Below are 9,169 nucleotides of genomic sequence, written 5' to 3'. Positions count from 1 at the left end.
TTTTTTGGGGCGACTAATTTATTTGGAAATTCATGGGTTTGTGACTGGTTGGTGAGAATGGATAAGAAAGGTGATGATGATAGTTTGAATAAAGAGAAAATCTAGGATGAAACGAAACAAATTGGCACTGTTTGAGCTGCAAACGTGTGTCAGTGCTTTTTCAGCTTGAATGCTTTTAATGGAGTCTGTCCATTGGGAGCAAATTGGTGATTTTGGGCGTTTGGGAAGTGAGTGTACAAATGGAGGCTCTTTTTTTTTTTTTTTTAATTTTTTGGTGCTGCAGGCTCTCGTAGATCTCTTTTTGTCTTCTGAAGCTTTGATGGGCTTCAGAGCAGATAAAAATTGGGAAGGTGATGGGGGAGAGAGAAGGTTGGTGGAGGGAAAGACAGGAATCTATTCTGTGGATCTTGTCTCCGTTAGTGTTTCGGTTAAATTACCAGAATTACTTGCCATCATAAAAGAACCGACTTGAAAGGAAAGGGTGCAGAGCATAATCCCACGTCAGCATCAAAACCTTATCTACTTGGAATTATCTACGCCAGATTCTTATACAGCTGTTTTGTTTTCATATGTAGTATGTTCTAGCGGCTGCAATGTATGAAACTTAACTATACAAATATTAGATGATTTTGGTTGTTGAAAAAGTGAAAGAAAATAAAAATAATTAGGATGAAGCAATTGAGTTCATAGATTCGCCAGCAACTATTTAGGATGAAGCAATTGCGTGCAAGTTGAGGATCACGCAATTTAGAGGACCAGGGGATGCTCCTTTGTCATGGGAAGACTGTATGCTCTGACTCTCATATTGAACCTGTCTTCTGACTTTTACTTTACTGGCCATAAGTAAAATAAGAAATTATTAGATGGACTAGATACATCATGAATCTAGAATAAAAATTATTCTAAGCGAGTTTATTTTATCTTAGGGTGAAATTATTAGCTAGATTCATTTCTCCATGATTCAATAAATCTAGTCCACCTAATAATTTTTCGAGTAAAATCGACTACAGATGATTTACAGGCATGATTGTTCGAGTGATTAGATATGATCTAAAATCTCGAAACAACTTAGTATCCATTCTTACTCTTTGCATCTTCAGGTCATACCATGCCATAGATGTGTATGTTAAAAAAATTAAAATTATACAATTTTTTTTGGAAGTTTAGACATTGCAGGTCATACCATGCCATGGATGATATGTGCTTGTAACTAGTATAGAAAATATTTTATTTTATTTTATTTCCTTTTTCTCGTGAATCTATCCATGCTCCAAGCAAACTTTTCTTTCTTTTTTTTTTTTTTTTTTGCCCTCAATGCTACAAATCCCAAGTCCTTGGGAGAACTAGGAATCGATTCTCCGAATCACCCACAGAGCTTCATGATCTATGAACAGTATCCATGTGGGCCAACCTTCTGCGCACAATTGTTTTAGCCCGACCATTTCGGATTGGGTTTGGTAGCGGTGGGGGCAATGACGTGTCCCGTCGGCGTGGGATTGTTTTTGTTATCTTTAGCCCTACCCCACGCTCCATCACAATTCCAAGGGGTATACCGTAGTATTATCCAAACAAATTCAGGTTATCGGATCCAAAAAAAAATTAATTTCCTCTGCACCCTCTTCCCCGCTAACCTATACGGTATATCCGGCTCTTAATTCTTGCAAGTACTTGGTGTCAGATAACAACTAATCCCACGAATCCAGCTGAAACTATGGGTGGTTTCCCATTTCAAAACTAGGGCTCTTTTAGGCTCTATCTCAACTATAAAAGTGGGATGGGGTCCATCTAACAGGAGGCCGTCCACGGATGGCTTTGTCTAGATAGCGGGCGCTGCTCACTAGGGATTGTCTGCTGGCCGATTTTCTTTTATATCGACAGTTCGTACTAATCTCATGTAAGCACAACCAGTTGAATTTTAAAAAAATAGGCTACACAGTAATAGAGGAACAAAAGCATATTTAGTCTAGAAAAATTCTGCTGAATGACGGATAGCAAAAGAGGTAACTCAATTAGCAGTAAAGAATGAAAAATAAAAGAAGTGTAATATGAGGGCTTTTTAGGGGATCACTCATTCTAATACTATTTCTGTCCAAATACGTTTAAGGGCTCGTTTGGTTCGCGAGAAAAGAAGGGAAAAAAGTGTGGTCAACGGAAAAGTAATGAGATGTTTTTTATTTGGTTGGAGTTTTCGGGCTCGTTTGGTCCACGGGAAGCATTTTTCCTCCTACGGATATGATTTCTGGGAAACAAATTCCTAGGAAGAGAATGCTTTTGGCATGTTTGGTTGACCATGGAAAATTGACAAATTTCAAAAGTGCTTATGTTTGGTTGACCATTCACTTTCCTGAAAAAGTTATGTATAATTTCTATTATGCCCTTAATAAAAATTAGGTCTTTAATGCCTCTTTAATGCTTCTTTAATGCTGAAGGGCATTTTGAAAAAAAATAAAAATAAAGTGATTCCCACCTCATGGGAAATCATTGGAAAGACTTTCCCATGAAATGTGTAAATCATATTTCCATGGGAATACAACTTTCCCATATCTCTTTTTTGAAAACTCCAACCAAACAAGAGGCATCTCATTACTTTTCCGTTGACCACACTTTCTCTTCTTCTTTTCCCGCGAACCAAACGAGCCCGAACAAAAGAGAGAGACGGAAAAGTTGTATTCCTATGGAAATATGATTCCCACATTTTATGGGAAAGTTATTTTCTCATGAGACAGATTCACTCTATTTTTACTTTTTTTCCAAAAAGACCCTTCAACATTAAAGAAGCATTAAAGAGGCATTAAAGACCTAATTTTTATTAAGGGCATGATAGAAATTATACATAACTTTTCCAAAAAAGTGGATGGCCAACCAAACATAAGTACTTTGCAAATTTGTCATTTTTATATGGTCAATCAAACATACCAAAAGTACTTTTTTAGACATGCTATTTCTGAAAATTTGTTTTTCAGGAATCATATTCATAGGAGTTAAAATACTTTCTGCGGACCAAAGGATCTATAAATGTAAAGTTTTGATTGGAACTGGTGTAGACTTTCTGCGGCCTTTCGGTGCCGGAGAAAACCATTAGATTGTTAAAACAGGATAGGGTATTTGGTATTGGATAATTTGGATTGAGTGAGAACAGGGCAACCAATCGCGTCGTTATGGATGGGACTGGTGACGTTTCTTTTGGAAACTTGTGTGACTGAAACGTGTGGGTTGTTTCCAAGTTAAAAAGGGGGTCCATTATTGAAAAAGAAATGGTGGTTTGTGGGCCCATGTGATGCTACATTCCATTCATGTTTGCTTGTGAGGCTGAGCCCACACAAAGTCATCATAAATAAATCTACCCAAGAAGAAACTTACGTATTAATGTTTATTATTTTCTTACCGTTTCTTTTGTGAACCAATTGAGAAGTTGTGGAAACATTTGGTATATTTATATTTGTTGCTTTTATTTTTAGAATTGTAAAAGAAAGAACAATAAGACTGAGAAATATTGTTTGGTTACACCTTTTTAATTTTCTGTTGCTATTTGTAAGATTTTAAAACAAGACCAGAGAATAATTGGAAAAAATTGGCAACACCACTACATATGGCCTATATATCATAGAAGGCTTAATGAACTAAGATTTGCTGCAAATGGGATCACATCATTGATGAATTGAGGCAAGTGAAATATGCAACTTTGTATTTGCTCGAAAAGAAAAAAAAAAAAAGGAACACTCGGGCATGCTCTTTTTTTTTTTTAATTTTGAACTACATGGCGAATTATATCATAATTACAAACAAATATACTCTGAACAATTGAAAAATCATCATCTTGTTTTTTTCGCCTTTTACCAATTGCTTCGCTAAATTTTCTTTGTGAACAAATAATTCAAAATTATCACTAATTTATAATTTATTTAAAATAGATTCACTATTTATTTTGACTGATTTGATTTAATTTTATACTGGAGTAAAAAGGTGACCTTAGCCAGATCAGCCAGACGAAGCAAGAAGAGTGCCGGATCATCCGGGCACAGAAACTCAACCAACTTGTTTTAGGCTGGATCAACAGCGCATCCAACGTGAACACGCCCACACCCTAACCTAACTTGATGTTACACTATTAGCTTTTTTGACCAAGCAAGTGAATGTGGAATAATTTGCTCTTCCATATCCATTTGTTTGATGAGTCACAATCTCATGTCGTTATCCTATCCCACCTTTTGTTTAATCTAATATCCGGCCTTAATCTAATCTTGATGGTGCAATTTGCAATATACAAGTGGCTAAATTAGAAAGTATTGCCTTCGTCGGCGAGCCCAATTTAAATTGTATCCGAGTTCGAAGGCATGAAACCGATATAGATCCAGTTTAGTGTCCCCAGGATTTGTTTAATTAGAGATTGTTTTAGGGTTGGACCTATCAGTGGTTTGGCTGGACATTGGTGATGCTTAAAGACATGGTTATTTTGCTCGGCCTTTCGGAATTCAAAGACTACTCTGATTTTATTATACGTTGAAAGGGTAAATGTCTCTTATGGCACAAAATAGTCATAAGCAACTTGCCTTTCCCATTAATTTGGAGTCCACTTCGCAGCCTGCCTCCCCATGGCTTACCACCGAATCCCGTATCCAAAATAAAATGTCTTAAATCACCTGCTATTGACTTATCCTGATTTAATATGATGAAATTGTATACGTGAAAGCTTGTTGAAGGTTAATTAGGTTGATAAGCTAACCGATAACACATACAAGTAGAACGATTGCTCATTTCTTATTCATTACGTTTGCAGCTTTGGAAGAATACATGCATCTATGTAATATAATGCACGCATAGCTTTCTTTAAAAGATAATTTGGATATAATAATGGAATCTGTTGCTGAATTTGTTGACAATTGCTTAAGTGACATGCAGCAAATGCGTCACACAAGTACTGTAAGTGAACCTTTATGATTATTTTCTTTCTTCTGTTGGGGTTAGAATTACAGCAATACAAATTGGCCATAAAATCATAAGTAGGCCAAACACTTACAGCCAGCCTGCAAGGCAGGATCTCATATTCCATGTGGGAACTCGCATGCATGCAATAGTGTTTCTTCTTGATCGTCTTTCTTTGTCAAATGGGTAAGGCATCGCTATAAGGTGTGGCGACTATGGTGTTTGATGTATGAATTCTGCCCTGACTGCCAAGAAGCTACTACTCTTGCAGCTGGTCTAGAAAAAGATCGAGGATTTTGTTCTTTTTTTTCAACTACCAAAATATTCTATAACATTTTTTTTTTCTATGTTTTTGAGGTATGCAACGACATAATCTTCATTTTGATAAAAACAATATAGTGCTGGATATGTCTGTATCTGGACCAGCCAAGTCTTTAGGCAGACCTTAGAATATATTTTTGGCCTGTGAGGCCTAGCTTTAGCTCTAGAAAACATTTGTTGGAATTTAACATGGTGGCCTGGCCTGAACACGGACTAAAACTTAGGACCTACGTAGCTGTTCTAAGCCATGCTTCGCATTACCCATTTTGAGAGATCAGGAAACTCTGTGGGGAATTTATGGTGACACACTAACTTTGATTGAGGTTCATTATTGCTAGGATAAAAACTCATGGTTTGCCAACAATAAATATATTAAACTCTCCATCATCGAGACCTTAGATCTCACTAGCTACAGGCTAAGCGTTATACTTAAATTTGATGCATTGTATGGTCACTTGTTTCAAAGAGCTGACAAAAACTATCTTTATCTATTGCTGAGCAAAGTGCAACTCTAGCACAAAGAGTGAGTTTCTTTTTAGATAAAATGGAAAAAAAAGAAAAATTCGCCATATATATTGCTCTTCTTTGTACATAAATTTGTGTGTGTATTTGATGATATAAATTGAGACATTGGGCCGTTCCAGAGATAATATAAGCACATGAAACATGTTCAAGAGGTATAAGATTAAGACTTTTGAAGCAAAGATGCATGACATTAGCCAAATCTCCTGCAGTTGGCAGCTGGTTTTGAAGGTATCAGCAATCCACAACGAGTGTCTGCATTCTCCAAGCGATGATGACCATGTCTTGTTCGATAAATTGAAGATGAGACTGTCACTCGCAAGTATGCATCCTACTATTGGCTGCAGTCTTGAAATCTTGGCATAATGTTCGGGCGTCGACATGAAGGAACGGATGGAAGAGATTAACTTAAATCGTCATCCTAAAACCAGTCTTTGGATTCTCCAAGTGATGACCTCACCTAGATCGACAATGTGGAGTGAGATGAGACAATCACTTACAAAGTATCACCTTTTGCATTCTACCATCAGGAAAAAATATATTGAAAGACGACAGGCTTCGGGTGACTCAATCTCAACATGAGAATTGAGCATGTATGTCATTATACTTGTAATTACATGATTCTGTATATCATCAAGATTATAAAGAATATTACATTCAAAACTTGAATAAGAAATACTAGAAAAATCTTTTCAATATAAAAGGAAAGAATCTCTAATGTTGCTATAAACGTTACATAATCGTAGAAGATTTGCCAGATTTGGAGAATCATTTATGATCTCTTGTAATCATAGAGGATTTGTCTGATTACTTGCCAAGTTGATGAAGATCTAGAGATTCATTTCGACTCTCTATAGCCCTAGAGGATTTGGTTGGCTTATTAACAAGTTGATGAAAGCCATTTGACTAGCCATTTGAGTGAGGTTTTAGATTATAATTTTGATCTCTCTCCCGCACGCATAATGATCGGGCTTCAAAATGAAGAGATGAGACTTGCCCGTCATACCACAAGCCTAATTGTGGTATAAGGATTTGATTTGAGCTTAATTGAGCTGAACATGAGTTGTTTACAAGCAAATTTGAATGAATTGCCAGCCTAATGTGGAACTAATGACCTCCGTCAAAACCTGTCTCGTCTTCTCTCGGTCTTCCCACACGTGCAGTCTATCACGCAGATAAGCGTGCCAAGCCAGCAGTCCAAACAGACCAAAGTATTTTATATGCACATCTTGGGAGCTGAGCCTTGACCTGGCGAAGAGAGGTAGGGAGACAAGAAGGACTCCTTTATCAATAGGTTGCTGTCCCATTAAATGGTGATCAGTAGACCTCAGTTTTGTCTCCTACTGTACTTCAAATTCCTCAACTGCGTCTCACTAAACAATTTACCAGAACCCACATTTACGTTAGTCAACGTGTCTAATATTTCTATTCGTTCTTAATTTCCCATCCACCATTTATGGGGATGGGTGGCACAAATGTAACTAGGGAGAACAGCAATACAATCCTAATTCCGATCCTTCTTGGACGCAAACACCATTTACCCAAACTAAATGTAGTCTAGCCAATCCTCTTATTCTAGCTACTTCAATAGTGCAGTCTATCTTAATTACTAATGCATGATTGTGACCGTAACGAACCTGTTCCACCTCGTAATACGACCATGCTATCGAGGGATATAGTCTATGATAACACGAAGCCAACAATTACATTTAGCTTTCAAAACTATCTTAAATAAAAATATAATAAATAATAATTTCAAAAATACTTGTAAGAACTAGTTGTGATAGTTGATGTTTGTAATCTTGTCCTTTATCGAGAATCTTTCCATAATGTTAAATCATGAATGCCAGCTCTCACCTATTCGTCTTCTGCGGTGATTTTATTTTTACTATTTGTTTCTTCTCTCTTTTGGTTGAATGAGTAGGAAATTTCAGCTCTGTTCCTAGACTTTGGGTCGCATTGATTTAGTAGCGGATAAAGAATGGAGTTAGGATCAAATGAAATGCTATATTGGTTCAGCTTACCCATGAGAGTGAGTTTATTGGGTGTGAACGCGACAAAGAGGCTGATGACTCTATTCAAAAGTGTAAATGGTTGGTGAGAATTGTCTGTCAAAGATCTCTGGAGTCTTGGTGGAGAAAGATCCTACAGTCAGAGCAGATAGCAATTTGTAATCAGATTGACTGAAAATCTTACCTAGATTGTCTATTGGCATGGTGCAATTTAGGTCTTCTATGAAGTAAAAATTGAGTTCATGCTGCAAGCTCATCTGCAATACATGATGGACTTTTAGATTTACACACGCTATCGGATGCTTAACAATACACTAAAAGCCAAAAGGTTATCATGAAGTACCTATGAGTCTCAAAGTTTGCTGCATATTTTAGATAGGCTCGGAGTGGAAACTAGGTTTCAAAGCCAAGCAGACTTTGGACTGTGCCATATTAAACCCCGCAAAAATGGAGTTTAAAGAAAGTTAAAGAAGGAACCGCTGTCAGATCTCTAGTACCATGTGAGAATGGAGGCATGGTGATGAAGATGGTAGGGTAAAATGAGGAAGAAGATAGAACAGGTTATGCACACATAAGATCATTTGAGGTTATGAACTATGAAGCCAAATGCGAACAACTTAAACTCTTTGGCGAGGAACTTATGCCCAAACCGTAAGCTAATCAAACTTTGGGACCTAAAACCTTAATCCAAATGAGATGAGTGGGCCACGGTTCTGAGTTCTGAGCGCAAGCTCACCAAATATTTTGCCAGCACAATTAACTCCATTCCTACCAAAGTAAAAAATAATAATTCCATTGTTGCCATAAACCACATGGCGTGTAGAAAGCCAGCTGGGAACAGAACCATAGTCCACGCTGGTGAGGCCAACCCCATTAAAGTTTTTCACCCGCTTCAATGGGCAAAAGCCACCACCCTCTAAAGTAAAGGCCCATCCTCCTCGAGTCCAATTCTAATATAGAATTCCACGCTCTCCCACACTTACTATTTTCCCATTAAGGGAGTAATACCTCTGTCTCACTCTCTCTCTCACACACACACGCACGCACACACAATTACATTCCCCAATGCCCTTCTACACGACTACACGTCGTCTGGCTCTATTTTCATAAGGTTCCGTTTTGGGCTCCTACGTCTGCAAGTCCAAAGCCCCATGGCGGGGCCTCCTTTATGTGCACCCTGCCAAAAAAACAATGGACCACTTTAAAGGCCACCGGACTCCTTCTCGTAAGCCCTCTGTGGTCACACTATAAAGGGCGCCCGAGAGGGTGGTTTGGTTCCCTCACACAGCAAGCATGGGTCCCTGGGGCTCCCTTCTTGTCCTACTCTCTCTGTTCCTCCTCCCCTCGCCATCCCTTGGGAACTTAGGCCATCATTTTCCTCCATGGGATTT

This window comes from Phoenix dactylifera, chromosome 7 (assembly GCF_051530095.1).
Source record: "Phoenix dactylifera cultivar Ajwa chromosome 7, Ajwa_hap1_PhDact_Kaust_v1.1, whole genome shotgun sequence".
Classification (NCBI taxonomy): Eukaryota; Viridiplantae; Streptophyta; class Magnoliopsida; order Arecales; family Arecaceae; genus Phoenix; species Phoenix dactylifera.
The sequence above is the reverse complement of the archived record's forward strand: the minus strand, read 5'-3'. Positions refer to the sequence as shown.